A 15,670-nucleotide genomic window follows, 5' to 3' on the forward strand; every position below is an offset into this window, starting at 1 on the left:
AAACAAAAGCCTTATGACATAAAGGGAACTGCAAACTTTTTAGCTAAAGCAAAGCATGTGTTTTGTTCCCATAGCAAAGAAAAAACAAACAACAACAAAAAGCCTTTTACAAGGCAAATCCATACCAAGACAAAAGGCAGATAACTTAGTGCATTCAACATACACTCTGTATCCACCAGGCCAGGCAGCATGCTGGATGCTGGGGAAGGAAGAGGAAGAAATCACTGGGCTTTGTCTTTAAGGAGCTTCAGTTCATGGGAGAATGGCCATGTCAAACACTTATGAACAGTCAGGAGAAGAAAGGATCTGGGAACCGGGGACTGGGCCTGCAGTTGAAATGGTTGCCCTCCCACTGTCCATAAAAAAGGGGGGGGGGCACAAAATTTGCATTTGAGGTATGTATTAATTTTAATTTTCTTGTTAATACATTTAAAGTTCAATTTTTTTTACAGTTTATGTGGGACAACGAAGTATGGATTATTCTGCATTTAGAAGAAGAACAAGTAATATCTCAAAAACATTAGAATTTGGGGCTAGAGAGCTGTCACAAAAGTAAAAAGAACTTGCTTTTCATGCAGAGGACCTGGGTTAGGTTCCCAGAATCCACAGTGGGTAGCTCACAACAGCCTGTAACTCCAGCTCCACGAATGCCAATCCTTTTTGGTCCTCCATGGACCCTGCATATTCATGGCATACATACACATACACAATAATAATACAATTAGTTGTGGTAACTTTTATATGTTGAAACACTTCTATGTAGTATGTTTGTGTTCATGCTGGTGTACATGAACATGTGTACAAGTACATGGGTAAGCAGGAAGTCAGTGTTGGATGGCTTCCTCAATCAATCACTCCCCATCATATTTCCTGATAAGGGGTCTCACACAGGGCCTGCTGCTCAGTAATTCAACTAAGCTGGCCTGCCAATAAAGTACAGAGATCCATTTAGTTGGCTCTCCAGCCCCAGAACACTTTTTGAAAAGCAAGATATCTTCAAAGGTTGGCATGAAACAAAAATAGAATTGACGAGTTAGTAATGTAATTTATAATTAATTTACCCAATATGAAAAATAAGATCTGGGTATCGTGGCACATACCTTTAATCCCAGCACCTGAGAGGCAAAAGCAGGTGGATCTCTCAGTTCAAGGACAGCCAGGCTACACAGAAAAACTGTCTCAAAAATAGAAAAGAAAAGAAATATCTCCACAAAAGAAAAGAAAAATAGAGGTACAACAGTTCTAAGTGTTTTTCTTCATAATAACCTCAAAAGGAAATGCTCAGTGAGAAAATAGTATATGATGATTCCAAGCCCTATTGACTCAGCAGAGCACTCCCCAGCGATGGAACAAAAAACGTCTATTATATATTGATGGGTCCCAAAGATACAACAAGAACACTCAGAGAGATTCTGTACATATGAAATTTGAGAACAGGCTACTTGATTTGCCTATCAGAACATAGTTAGCTCTGGGAGATGAAGGTCAGTGAAAGGAAAAGGATGAAGGAGGCCTTTCAAGGACAATGGAAATTGTTTTACATCTTGAACTGGGCCACAGATATGAAAAATATATATGTCTGAGAAAGCCATTAAATTGTAAGATCTGTGCATTTCTCTGAGCGCAAATTATATGTTCATCTCAGAAAGCTAACACAATGAGTGCTGTGATAGAATTGATCAGTTTTCTTTTTAACTCATAACTGTGTAACAAAATGCCTAACAAAACAGCACAACATTTTACAAATGATTTCAGAAAATTGCTATTTTTGTACCCATAATTTCAAGGGTCAAACAAAAATAATCAGTGTTTGGAAAGTACCCATGAGGCAATTCTTTCATCAGAGTTGCAATGTGCTCCTTATCTGAGCCATATTTAAGCAACTTAATCTAGCTCAGGGTCAGAGGGTATCTAGAGTCTATGGGAATTCTCAATCTTAGGCTTTATCTCACAGCATACATCCTTCATTTCTTAAAGAACAATTTAACTTCATTGTTACACAGAATGGCCGTGCTGCCCCCCAGTCTTCATTTCCTTGAGAATCACGGGTCACCACCACTCCCCCAATGCAGAAAGGCGAAGTTAACACCAGCCCCTGGTTATTGTGAAGGAAGGGAAGGACTATACCACTTTCAAGACTTCTGTCATTCAGACATAGTAATTTATCTTTAAGCTTTCTATCTTACCCTTACATAAACCCAACTGCATATAAGGAAGTTATCAGAGTTACCTTTTCCTAAGCATGGACTTAGGAAAAGGTGATATTGTCACGAAACTTAGTTTTTAAGTTAGTTTTTTTTTTTTTTCAGCTAAACCATATTTAAATCACCACAAACAACCCCTGAGGACTAGCTAACCACTGCAGAAATAGTAGTTTCATCAATGACCAGGTTGACTCTGATGGTTCCTGGTAGTTCTTGTAGAATCAGTTTTCCTTTTTGTTATTATGTGGAGGGCCAGAGTTGTAGACCAAGTAGAATGAGCAAGAGAGTTTGCCTCGCATTAGTAAAGTCCTGAGTTCAAGACCCGGAACTGCAAAAACAAACAGATCCCAAAGGGCAGGGTGATGTAGCAGCATATCCCAAGCCTTTGAAATAGTTAAGTGAGGTGTGTAGGCAGAATGTGAATTCTAAAGTAAAACAGCACCACAGACACTGTTTTTAACTATACATGTGATGAGTGTGTAAAATAGATGTGATTTACAATAACTTTTGCCATTCCCATATAATCTGGGCACACAGGGAAAATTCCTCTGTCAAAATGACCTTGTTAATTTTGGAAAACAAGTTGTAGACCTTGACCTGTAGGAAAAATGTTTATAATATGACTACAGCTCAATTGTGGTAGAGTAAGCCTCCTGCATTTCATGTCTCATGAACATTCAAACTGAAAGCTCTAAAGGAAAGGTTTCTGGTGTTTTCATAACATCAGAAGGTGATGTGCAGACCTCAGGACAAGAAAGTCATCTATGGCATTGTCCAGCAGTGACCTCAAATGCTGTAACACCATACATATATTTCTTTTGTTGTTGTTGATATTTAAAAAATTTTATTTTTTCAATTTTTCAAATTTTTATTTTTTATAATTTATTTACTTTATAGTCAGATAGTAGTCCCCTCCCTCATCTCCTCAGACACCTGGTTGCAGGGATCATGGAGACTGAAGAGGCCACCCTCTAACTAGACAGGACTCCTAGTGGAGGAAGAAGAACAGCAACCCACACACAAAAACTTTGATCCAAAATTCACCCCGCCTACAGGATGCGCAGAGAGAAAGACACAGCAGAGATGGAGGGAAGGCACAACCAATGCTTGGCCCAACCTGAGATCCACCCCATGGGAGAGAGCCAACCCCTGACACTATTAACAACCCTCTGCTATGCTTGCAAGCAGAAGCCTAACATAATTGTCCTCTGAGAGGTTCCACCCAGCAACCTATCAAAACAGATGCTGAGACTCACAGCCAAACATGGATAAAGCATGGATGGGAGACTTATGGAAGAGTGGGGGAAGGATAGAAGGAACTCAATGGGACAGGAGTTCCACAAAAAGACCAACAGAGCCAACTAACCTTGGCCCAGAAAAGCTTGTGAAGACTAAAGCAACAACCATGGACCATGCATAGACTGGACCTAGGCCCCCTACACAGAAGTACCCGATAGGCAGCTTGGTCTTCATGAGGGTAACCCTAGAAAGAGGAGTTGGGGCTGTCTCTGACATGGACTCTGTTGCCTACTTTTTGATCACTTTCCCATGGCAGGATTGCTTCGCCAGGCCACCATGAAAGAGGGTGTGCTCTGTCCTGATGTAACTGGATGCGCTGAGGTGGGTTAGTAGGAGGAGCTCCCCTTTTCTGAGGGGTAGGAAAGGGTAGATAGAGGGAAGAGGAAAAGAGAGTGAGACCAGAAAGAGAGAAGGGTGAGTCTACGATTGGGAAGTAAAGCGGATGGATGGATAGATAGATAGATAGATAGATAGATAGACAAAGTTATATTAAAAAGAAAAAAACAGGACCTTTCTCTAGAGCAGTATTGTGTAAATCTCCTTATAAGCTCTATACAAACATTCACTAGAACTAAAGCTATGTGAAATTTCTGGGAATCAAAATACAATGGCAGACATGCAAAACTCAGGTAAATCAACAGCAATATGAACATAATGAAGAAAATTTACAATTATGTTTCTAGAAATCATCTGAGCTGAAGAAAAATGGTCAAGGTGAAAAGCAAAGACATTAACCAACACTCACAGACCTCAGAGCAATTTCCAAAGGCCTTAAGCATGTAACCAGACTATGAGAAAAAATTGAGGGCTTGAGAGAGAAAAAAAAAAATTTCCAATAATGCCTAACAGGTTTCCAAATTCAGCCAAGAATAAATGTGCAGGTTTAAGAAGTTCAGCATTCTACAGCTTTGGAGTACTTGTCTCCAATTTTATCCAGTTAGGCTGCTAAAAGCCAGACACTGGGGAAAAACTCATAAGAAGAAGTACGTGACCCATTGCACACAAAGCAGTGGGTCATAATATCCAAGGGTTTGAACGGAGACTTCAGGGTTTAGGGGACGAAAGTAGAAAACCATCCATACAGAATTCTAGCCCTAGTAAAATACCTTTAGGAATGCAGGTAAAATACTAGAGCTCTGGGGTAAAGAAAAAGTGAGAGAACTCATGCCAGAAACTCAGTCTGTATCTGCTAGTGTAGATCCCTCGCCCTGAAAGATCACAAGACCTGAAGCAACCACACACCTTCAGGAACAAAGGACAAGCAGCAGCAATGGGAAGCTGTTGATGAAATTACTATTTAGCTTTCTCATAACTTCTTTATAACACATATATTGACTCCCTAGCAGGATTTCTAGTATAGGCATGCAGAGTAGCTAGACTCCACCCCCTGAAAGTTCACAGCCTCGATCAAATAACACCACCCACTGGGGACCAAATGTCCCTGAGCCATTTGGTCAATGGCCATTTTGGCCATTTGGTAAAATGGAAGCCATTTTACATCCATACCTTAATAATCAATGACCTAAGATCCTATCATAAAAAGTGAAAAGAATGAACAAATTAAACTCAGTGGACAGCGAAAAAATAGTACTAAAATTACCAATAATCAATTACAGATGAAGTTAGGAGGAAAATCTTGAAGGTACTTACCTACAAAGACCAACCACACTGTATAAGTGAGCTGGAATATTCAAGGAGAGATGATGCAAGCCGTCGACACAGGAAGCAAGAATGGGAAAACATTAATTTCTCCAACACAATAGACTTTTTCAATAAAAATATTTATTCTCTTAAGGTGTGTGTGTATGTGTGTGTGTGTATGCTCACACGAATACTTTCTTTCTTCTACATTGCCGTCACAACCTGTCTCTGAAAGCCTGTAAGAGTCTTACAGAGATACTGGTCTTCATGATGGAATGACAAAGAAAATGGGTTCTCATAGTAGTCAATGGAGCACAGTGTCAGCTGTGGCACGTAATGGTAGCCATGATGGCAGCAAATAGAAGCACTCACTGGCAGGGGGTAAAGGTGAGCAGACATAAAGCAATAGGTCTCCTCTTGGATCTCTGGGTATCTGGAGAAGATGCCTCCTACCCCAGGGAAAGGCTTTCCCCACTTGGCTAATCTTTCCAAGAAAAACTCTTACAGATGCATTAGAGGCAAGTCTCTTAGTTGATTCTAGATCCAGTGCAGCTGGCATACAAGATTAACTCTCACGTTCTCTCAAGAGCCATTTGCTAGTTTCCAGACACCTACCCACCAGTCCCCTCACAATAGCAAACGAACGAACTCATTCTAGATATCAATCAAGAGACAAATGCATAATGAAAATGTACACTTACAAAATGGAATTTTATTCAACTGTGAAGAAAATTTGAATTATTAAATTTGAAGAAAGTGGATTGAACATGGAAAACACATTAAATGAAAACTTGGGCTCAGAGAGTCAGGTACAATACTGCAGGTTTGCTCTTTTTTGTCATTTTATACTTTACTTAAGTTATTAATCAGTTTTAATAGTGTATTCTTTTTTCTTTATTAATTACACTTTATTCACTTTGTATCCCCCCCTGTGGTTCTCTCCCTCCTCCTGTCCCAATCCCTCCCTTCCTCCACCCTCTGCATGCATGCCTCTCCCCGAGTCCATCCAAGTGGGTTCCATTGTAATAGGAACAGGGACTGTCTCTGACATGAACTGATTGGCAGGTTTGCTCTTTTATGCAGATTGAAGAGAACTTTGTGACAAGGCTTGGCTTCATATCCATGGAGCACTGTCCACCTGAAGCTAAGCTTTTCCTAAAGAAATTGATAAAGGGGTGCTGTTGGATTATCTTCTGTGCTCCAGCTTGGATAGTTACCTCACATTAATCTTCATGCTAAAGAGGATGACAAGATCCAAAGATGGAACCGGAAGTTAAAGGAGCAGTACAAAGTCACATGATCAGTGAAGTCATGACTTTGATGGACTAGAGGGCCAGTCTGCAAACAGCCAAACTCCATATTCTCACTAAACTGTTCTGCCCATGAAACCCATGATGGCTTACAACAAGACTCACACACATCATCAACTGAACTCACAATTTCTCCTTGAATGGGGGAGATGAAAATGATGTACAGGCTCAGGCTTTCATTGAAAGAATGTGGTTGGCTTTGCATGTAAAATTCCTGATGCGTGGAGTGGGCAGACGGCGAGTCCATAAAAGTATCTGCTATGCAAGCATGAGGCCTTGAGTTTGGATCATCAGCACCTGCACGGAAAATGGGTGCAGGAGCACACGTTTGAAATCTCAGCACTGGGGAGGCAGACACAGAAGGGATGGATGCCTAGAGCTTACTAGCCAGGCAGCCATCTTACTTGGTGAGTTCCAGGTTCTGTAACAGACCTTGTTCCCAGAGAGGGAAAGAGAAGAAGAGAGACAGAGAAGGAGTATGTTCCGGGGATTGATCTATAGTATCACAGTTCACAGTTTGCTTTGGTGTAATGGTTAACTCACATTCCTTTTACGATCCCAGAGTTTGTTTACTTTTATCTTCGTGGACACTGAAGGCCATTTCTATTCCGAAATTCTCAAAGTGCAAGTGCAATGAGCATTCCCAAACAAGTTTCTATGCACACCATAGGCATTGATTTCTCTTTGGGAAGTAACATGAAGTGAAACTGTCAGTCGGGAGATAGGTTCTGGTGTTTCATCCACAGTAGTCTTGAGAACATACACTCTCAGGAGAAAGGTAAGGGACCCTGCAGCTTCGCCATATTTTCTGGGTTAGTCTTTCTAAATACAGCTTTTTCTGTGGGTTTCATTTGCATCCTTGATGACTGATGGCTTTGGGCGCTTTTCTCATGTGCTTACCAGCCATTTCTGTGTCTTCCACTGGGAAATATCTGACCAACTAGTGAGCAATGGAAACAGTTAACATATTATTGGCATTAAATATTACCAAATATAATAGTTGGCTGATTTCTTAGCAATGTATTTATTAGTTCAAGTTTTCAAATATCATTATATCTAGTTTACCAGTATTGTGGGTTTTGCTTTCTGTGAGTTAACAACCTTTTGATTATCTCCACAACTGCAAATATCTTCTCCTATGTTTCTTTCTGAAAACTTTATAAAGTCAGCTTTTATTTTTAGGTTTGTAACATATGTCAAATTAAATTTTGTGAATAGATAAGGTAGAGATTCTGGCATTCCAATTATTTTACAACTTTTTCTTAAAGCTTTATCCATTCTCCCTTGACAGTTGAGGGCCTATTTTGCATTCTCCTCTCTGGTCAAGAATCACAGTTTGGGTTCTCACAGCTTCCTCGGAAGTCTGGAAGTCACACAGTATAATTCCCCCAACTCTGTTCCTTTTCAAGAACGCGGTGATATTCTAGCACCTTCTACATTGCCTTGTGAATTTTACAGCTAAGTTATCCATAGAATGAACAAACAAACAAACAAACAAAAACCTGGTGGTGCTTCAGCTGGGATTACCCTGACTATAGAAGAATCTATAAATAACTGACAATTCAATCTAAGAGCAGCATCTCTTTCTATATAATAAGACCATGTTAATAACTGAAAGCAATGTTTTATAGTATTTCATGTGGAACTTTTTTCATGTGTTTTGTTAGAGCTATTTCTAGATATTTTTGTTTTGCCATGTCATTACACATGGAAATTTATCATTTTTCTACTTCTTTATATTAGCATGTAAACTACATTTCATTTACATATCAACAGTATATCCTATAGTCTTGTTCAGTTTATTGGAGCCTATGTTTCATAAACTCTTCAGGAGAGTCTACACTTTAAAATGCATTGCCTACAAAAAGTTTTACAGTTCTCCTTCCAATCGGTACTTTTACCTACCTTACTTTCCTTATTGCATTAGCTATGATATCTAAGAAATACTATTTAGAGGAGCAGAGAGTAGACATCCTTGCCAGGATCAGTTTCAAGAAGAACATGTACATTTTCTTATTAAGATGCTAGTTGTAAGGTTTTCAGTTTCACTTTATCAAACTAAAGATCTCGGCTATTCTTACTCGTTTCATATTTTATTATAAAATCATGTACTATATGTTTATGTAGTTAAATTGGTTAAGAGTCTTCATAATGTGCACAAAGCTCTGGGGTCAATCCTCAGCACAGCAAAAAAACAGGTATAATACAGTACTTGGGAGGAGAAGGCAAAATGACCATTAGTTCAAAGTTGATCTTAACTACATAGTGAGTTTTAAGCTTGCCTGAGCTGAGATACATGAGACACTGTCTCAAAACATTTTTTGTTGATAGTTTTTATGCGTTAGTCAAATCATATTTTTCCTAATATCCTGTTTGATAAATTTGCAGGGATGAATTTTCAAGTGTCTTACTTTATGTTCCAAGGACAATTCCAGCCTGACTGTGATACATTCTCACACACACGTTGCTGCATTTTTCCTCATAGCACTTTGTTAGAAGTCTACTTTTTGAAATGTTCTTATACTTTTATTTTGTATGTCTGAATTGTTACTGCTTTATAAAAATTACATCTTCTCGCTTCATTTTCTGAGAGATTTTACATACAATCATCATCATCTCTTTTTCTATTGTTGATAGAATGTATCGGGCTAACCAGGGGGACATGACTATTATTCAAAGGAAGTCAGTTTTGCAATACTTTGACACAATATTAAAAATAAGCAACTAAATAAACTAAACTGAAAATTAAAATGTTTTGTGCATCAATGGATATTATCAACAAAGTAAAGAGGCAGAATGGGAAAAAAAAAACCTTGCAAATCTCAACCTAAGAAAAGGCATATACAGAAAACACACACACACACACAGATGTGCGCACACACGCACACACGCACACACACACACACACACACACACTATAACCTCAAAACAAAAATGATTGAAAATGAGCAAACACAGATTTTCTGTAAAATACATAAATGCCTACAACATAAAAAAATATAAAATATGTTCAATGTCTTTGGCTGTGGAAGAAATGCAAATAAAATCCTCAATGCACTATCATCTTTTATCTACCTCCAGTGGCTGTGATAACAACTACTGGGAAAGAAATAGAGAAAAGGGAATTCTAATTCAGGCTGGTGGGAATGTTAAAATGATTGAAGTAATGTGAAGACAGCTCAAAGAGACTAAAGGAAGAAATCCCAGAATTATCATAGAATCTGAGGATTCCGTTGGGTGAGGGTCGGAATAGGGAATATGCCTGATGCAAGCAGAGGCAGAGGCCTCAGCAAATCCTTGTGCTGCACAGTAACAGGAGCATTTCTCACAACAAACAAAGGATAAGCAACTTAGCTTCCCACTGGGGGATGAATGGATACACAAGAAGTTATGTGTGTTCACACCTGTAACTGTCTCTCACTAACCATCGTGCCCCAGGTACTGCGAAAAGACTCATATCATGCCTCCCATTGAATATAAGATTGGCAGAAACCACCTACTCATCCAAGCACTAATATATCAAGTTATGAATACCAAGTGTAGCTTTCAAGATTTTATTATCAATGAATGCTATGGCAGCATAAAGATTAGACAAGCATCACTTGAGAAACGATTTAAATAAGTGGACATTATTAAAAAAAACAAAAAACAAAAAAAAAAAACAAATGCCCTCTCTCAGAGGAGATGGTATGAAAGTCAAGTCAATTTTTTTAATTAATAAATTGATTAATTAATCTGAAACAGTGTCTCTCACTATGTAGCCCTGGTCTAAAGCTAAGTAGACAAGGATGGCTTCCAACTCACAGAGATCTGCCTGCATTTAACCTCAAGTACTGGGGTTAAAGGTGTGCACCTCCACAATTAGGCCAGCTCAATTTTAGATATGACATTAACTTAAGTCTTAAAAAAGGTCCCTTATCAGACAATGCAGTAAGGTACATCTATATAAACTACATATCTGACACTGACTCATTTTTGTTTCAACATTCTATTTATACAATGTGCTTGCCTAGATTTTACAAGTATATTATATTAATAAGTCATTGGCTATACTAATTTCCTTACTAATGATGTATTATCATATATAGACTTGATGGGTTTATTTATAATAATTAAGACAGTGCTGTCAATTAAGAAATAAAAGAATACTATAAAGAAAATCACATTTGTGCTTCATGAACTGCCAAAATAATATCTCAGTTCGATTTGATCTGAGGCTGGAAACAAAAACCATAAAGCCTTTGCTTTCTTTATTGGTCCCTGGTAGCCCCAAAGAGGCAGCTCATAATTATTTCACAAGATGAGAGATTTCGTTGTGTAACGGGTTTAGACCATGAGTCACAAAAAAAAAAAAAACAAAAAAAAAAAAAAACAAATGCAAAGTGCCAATGTCATCAGGCTTACAGGCAACCCAATTGTTCATTGATCTAGCGGTATGTGCGCCCTCCATGAGAATGGCAAGCACAGAGCCATGATCCCAACACGATTGCTGATTTATTTCCTGCTTCTGAACTTGCCAGTTCAAACCCACTATCCAGCTTGTCTTTCAGGAAATCAACTCCACTCACCCATGTCTCTCACTCATCTTAAAAATGTCAATTAAGAGAGCTCCAACTTTCTCAGGATACAGGGCTTGGGGAAAAAAAATAGGCTGACGGCACTGAGTTTTGACAGTATGTCCAGCTGTTTATAGCTATTCATTCTTTCCACAAACCTAACTGCTATCAGTGTATGTAAAGTCCCTAACACTCCCAGTGAGGGAAGACTTCACAAAACAAGAATGCTTTCCTTGGGGTTTACACATGCCATTTGGTCTCGGTTTTTTTCAGCAAGGGTTTGTCAGCTTAGATTAGGAGATTTTTTCCTGGAGAGACACAGCAAGAAAATGTCTCCCATGCCGTCAAAAAGAGTTCTATTTTTGTTCCTTGGAAGAAAGATATAATATGATGGGCAAGACCTCAAGTGGGTGGGGAGCCATTAGCTCACACAAGGCTCCAGAGAGATCACTGAGAGAAAGAGCACCCTGAGCAGGACACAACCCTAGCATGTTTGCTTAAAACAATGCCCAAGAAATGAGATGGGCTTGGGATTTTTTTTTACTGGGCAGAACTCACATTAATATTTCATACCTACATAGCACAGTTTCAGAGACCTGTTGGTCCATTGTCTGCACAAACACAGGAAACTCTTAGACTAAAAGGGAAATCAGAGCCCAGAGGGTCAGAGGCAGGATCAATGCCAAAAATAAAAAGTTTGGAGCTGGTTTTGTGGGAGAGCCAAGACCAGTCCAAAAAGAACATATTTGAGGATTTCTGGGAGTCCCATATGCTTGAACTTCTCAAACATGAGGGTGTCTGTGGCCAAGATTTAATTCTGAATTACTGACTGTGTTATTAGAGCATATATCTTGCTACATAATATTCCATTACTTTATTGATTTATTCCTTATACATTTCCTAAGGAGGTTAACATTGGTTTGGGGCTTTGTTTCCCCTGCAAATAATCTCTACTCAAGATAAATCTAATATTTAAAAAGATCTGTTTTTATAGAACGAAGTTTTAAGTGCATAGTGCTCTGCTACATTTTCCACAAGGATTCAAGAAAGGACTTCATGCTTCTTCAAATTTGTAATGTGTAATAGTAATTGAGTTATTAAGACACTTTCCCAGCACCTAGTCCTTATACACACAGACAGTTACTTAGTGTACACATTAAGGGAAGAAAACATGGAGTCAGGCAGCTTCAGCTGAAATCCCAGCCTCACTACTTATTAGCTGTATGGCCCTGGGCAAATGACTCAACCACTAATGAAGAAAAGAGCAATTCCCCTCACACATCATGAGAATGAAAGGAGTTTCCCATAAGACACTTCAACCAGTGGCTAACCGGAGGAGGTGATAGCTAAGGATTACGTCTTGCTTCTGTTACAGAATGTGACTATAAATAAGATGAATTTTGTTTTCCCACTTTACGGAATTCAAGTGCTCTGTCTCTAGAAATACCACAACAGTGAGCTGTCCCTCCTATCCTGCATCAGCCAGGCTGCCTTCGTAAAGAAGTTGACATCACTGGGCTTATGGAAAAATTGAAGTAACTACCATAGTCACCCATTCATCTGCAAAGACTGAGAAGGAAAATGGCAACAGCTCCTTCCTCACAGTCACTATTTAAAACGCTTTTCTATGCCTCAAAATGATGAAGCAAGGATCTGCGTATGAGCACACCTCAAAGATATACCCACGCCTGATCCCTTTATGAGATCAGTTACAGCTATAAAATCTATAATTACACGGATTTTACTAGCTGTTACCAATCACCTCTTTCCTCAGAGTCTCAGAACTGTTCAGAATTTGAGGTCCAACGACCAAATTTGTGCCCCTGCTAGGTCCCAACTTTCAAATTTTATCTTCTCATACACCCATAAAAACTCATCATTCAAATGTGTTTATGGATGCAGTTTCTATAGTTTCCTTTCCTCTGTAAACGCCAGGTAATTTTTGTCTGACAGAGACGGTGACAGCCAGGCAAACGTACTTACTTACATCTGGTGCAGGCCGACCATCAACCAAGCTGCAGTGGGGCTTAAAGAGTTGCAGGCTCTGCACGGCTTCCTTCAGAAGAGGACTTTACTTTCAGGGAGAGAAGGTCTGACACGTCATTCTGAGTTAATCGGAATGACTCTGAAATCCTTGAAGAGATGGGGGGTAGAGAAGAGTGAACTACCGAGCAACTTGATTTTGCCACTTTATATTTGTAGCTTTTCTTTTTAAAATGTGTGTGTCTGTGTGTGTGTGTGTGTGTGTGTGTGTGTGTGTGTGTGAACACACATGCCACAATGTACTTATGGAAGTCTAGGGTGATCTTGTGGGAGTTGGTTCTCTCCTTCCCTGTTGCGGGTCCCTGCGATTAAACTCAGGTCACCAGGCTTGGTGGTAAGCACCTAACTGAGCTCTCTCACTGACGCTGGTGTTCACTCGTAGCCAGTTATCCAGTAAGCACATGAGATATACAAATAGAGAAAACAGGATGAAGAATGAAAAAAAAATGAGGAAAGAAACACACACACATACACATACCACATACACTAAATAGAGGAAATGATCCCTTCTCCCGTGTTACTGGGAAACTAAAGGGCAATCAGAATTAGAACCCTAGTCTTATACAGCTGTGGTTTGATTAAAGGGAGAGTAAATTAATTTCACAGGTTACCTTTAAAATGGTTGCCGGTGCTGCCAATGGGACAAAAGGAGATATATCATCTAGAGAGGCTGAATTTTAAGCATGTCAGTCTTCCATTCCTGAGGAGGCACAAGCCGTGTCTACCAAGGGAAGGTATTTGGCACGTAAAATATATACCAGAACTCAAATATTTGGCACAAAACATGGAGGGCAATATTTGAGCAATTTTATAAGGGGATATAACAGCACAAATAAGATGTTTCTTATTTTGTTTTTAAAATTGCATCTGTCCCTTTTCTTGTGGTGGTGACATGGCCTTGTGCAAGCCCGGGTGGCCTCCAGCTCATTATGTGGCTGAGATAACCCTGTGTGTCTGACACAGCCTATAATACCACGTCCTAGGATTACACTTACGTGCCACCATGACCATTTCATGGGCTTCAGGAGATGGAGCTTGAGGCTTCATGAATCTTGGGCAAGCCCTTGACCAACTGAGCTACATCCCAGCCCCAAATTTCATTTCTGTTTAATAAAAAGGATTTTATGTGTCCAATAGAAAAATCAAATTTGTTGCTATGATTGGCAGTTGAAGTCCATGATACATTTCAATTAGGCAATTAGAGGCCTGTCTGTCAAAGAGAGGGTACAGAAGGGAAAGGGTGAAACTGGGCTTGGAATGGCTATCACAGGGAGTAACACCCTTATGCTGAATATCCACGAGCTAAAGTGAGGCAGAAAAATGTATTTTTCCTTTTAATGGCATGTCCTTTGAATAGCAGCCAATAAACACTAATTATATTATCTATCCCTTCAAGGCAGTAACAAATGATTTGTACAGATAAATGATTACGCATAAAGATTATGAAGAGATGGCAGCTGCCATTGAGTGTGGAACAGACAGTGGGTGCAGACGTGAGTGCTGCCCTTCAGGATCACAGCTGAAAACCAAGATGCCTAGGCCAGGGGCTGACCCATCATGGCATGTAAGCCAAATCTAGCCTGCCTCCAGTTTATTTCCTTTTGGAACAATTTCATTGGAAAAGCTAGACTTACTTTTTCCTCTACAGTTGTTTTTAGACTGAAATGGCAGAATGGCAGACAGCAGTTCTGAGTAGCTGTCACTGACATGGTCAGAATGGCCAGACATAAAATATTTACTATCTGGATCTGGACAGGAAGCATTCTCCTACCCTTTCTCTGTAGTCAGTATCAAGGGTGGTCAGCTGGCCACATCCTTCTAGTTAAAATTAACCAGTAGCTCCCCCAGATTGATGTAAAATTGAAGAAAATGAAGAAAAGTTGATGTAAAGTTGAAGAAAATGAAGTGAGAAGCTGGAAAGATAGCTCAGTAGTTAACAGTGCTTGCTGCTCTCACAAGTACAGGTCCCAGCATTTACAACTGGAGGCCCACACCTGCCTGTAACTCTAGCTCTGGGAGATCTGACATCTTTGCACCTCCATGGGCAATCACAGCATGTGTGTGCATGCACCTCAAACACACATACACACACACACACACACACACACACACACACACACACGCGCGCGCACAAATTCAAAAATAAAATCATTTTTAAAAAAGAAAGTGAAAGCCAGTATTTTCCCCCGTGATCTCACCATGACAGCCATCTGTTGCTCACCTGCCAAACCTGTGTCCCATACTCCTCGATGTTCCAATAACACAGCAAGTTAGTCTTTCTTCCCAGACTTTGCCCTCATTGTGGTCCTTAGATGAGTCATTCTCAACCTGTGGGTCACAGCCCCACAGGGGTCCTGTATTGGATAACAGTAGCAAATTTACAGTTACGAAGTAGCGACAAAATGATTTTATAATTACAGGTCACCACAACATGAGAGACCATATTAAATGATCAAAGGGAAGCTGAGAACCACTACCCTAAGAAGAAGGCTCCTAAGTTCCCTGCTGCAGCTCCCTGTGTCCCTGCACAGAGAGGCTCCTTCTCTGCTTTCTGGCACCGACTCATTATAACGTGTATCATTAATGATAGACTACATACTCCACTTCACTCCTTATT

The 15,670-nt window shown here is 39.7% G+C and overlaps 1 long non-coding RNA gene across 9 annotated transcripts in view; it reads right to left on the reverse strand.

Moving 5' to 3' along the window:
- Positions 1–15,670, reverse strand: part of LOC132649337 (uncharacterized) — a 414,614-nt gene that overhangs the window by 20,257 nt on the left and 378,687 nt on the right. For 6 of the 9 annotated variants that reach the window (XR_009587762.1, XR_009587758.1, XR_009587753.1 and 3 more), the window contains 3 exons: positions 15,275–15,407; positions 12,994–13,143; positions 5,837–7,394 (listed from right to left, as the gene is read on the reverse strand). This is a non-coding gene — a long non-coding RNA (uncharacterized LOC132649337). Of the gene's footprint in view, positions 1–5,836; positions 7,395–12,993; positions 13,144–15,274; positions 15,408–15,670 lie in introns of those variants that run through there. The other 3 variants (XR_009587755.1, XR_009587757.1, XR_009587759.1) reach the window with 3 other exon arrangements.

This window comes from Meriones unguiculatus, chromosome 19 (genome assembly GCF_030254825.1).
Source record: "Meriones unguiculatus strain TT.TT164.6M chromosome 19, Bangor_MerUng_6.1, whole genome shotgun sequence".
In the NCBI taxonomy this organism is placed as follows: domain Eukaryota; kingdom Metazoa; phylum Chordata; class Mammalia; order Rodentia; family Muridae; genus Meriones; species Meriones unguiculatus.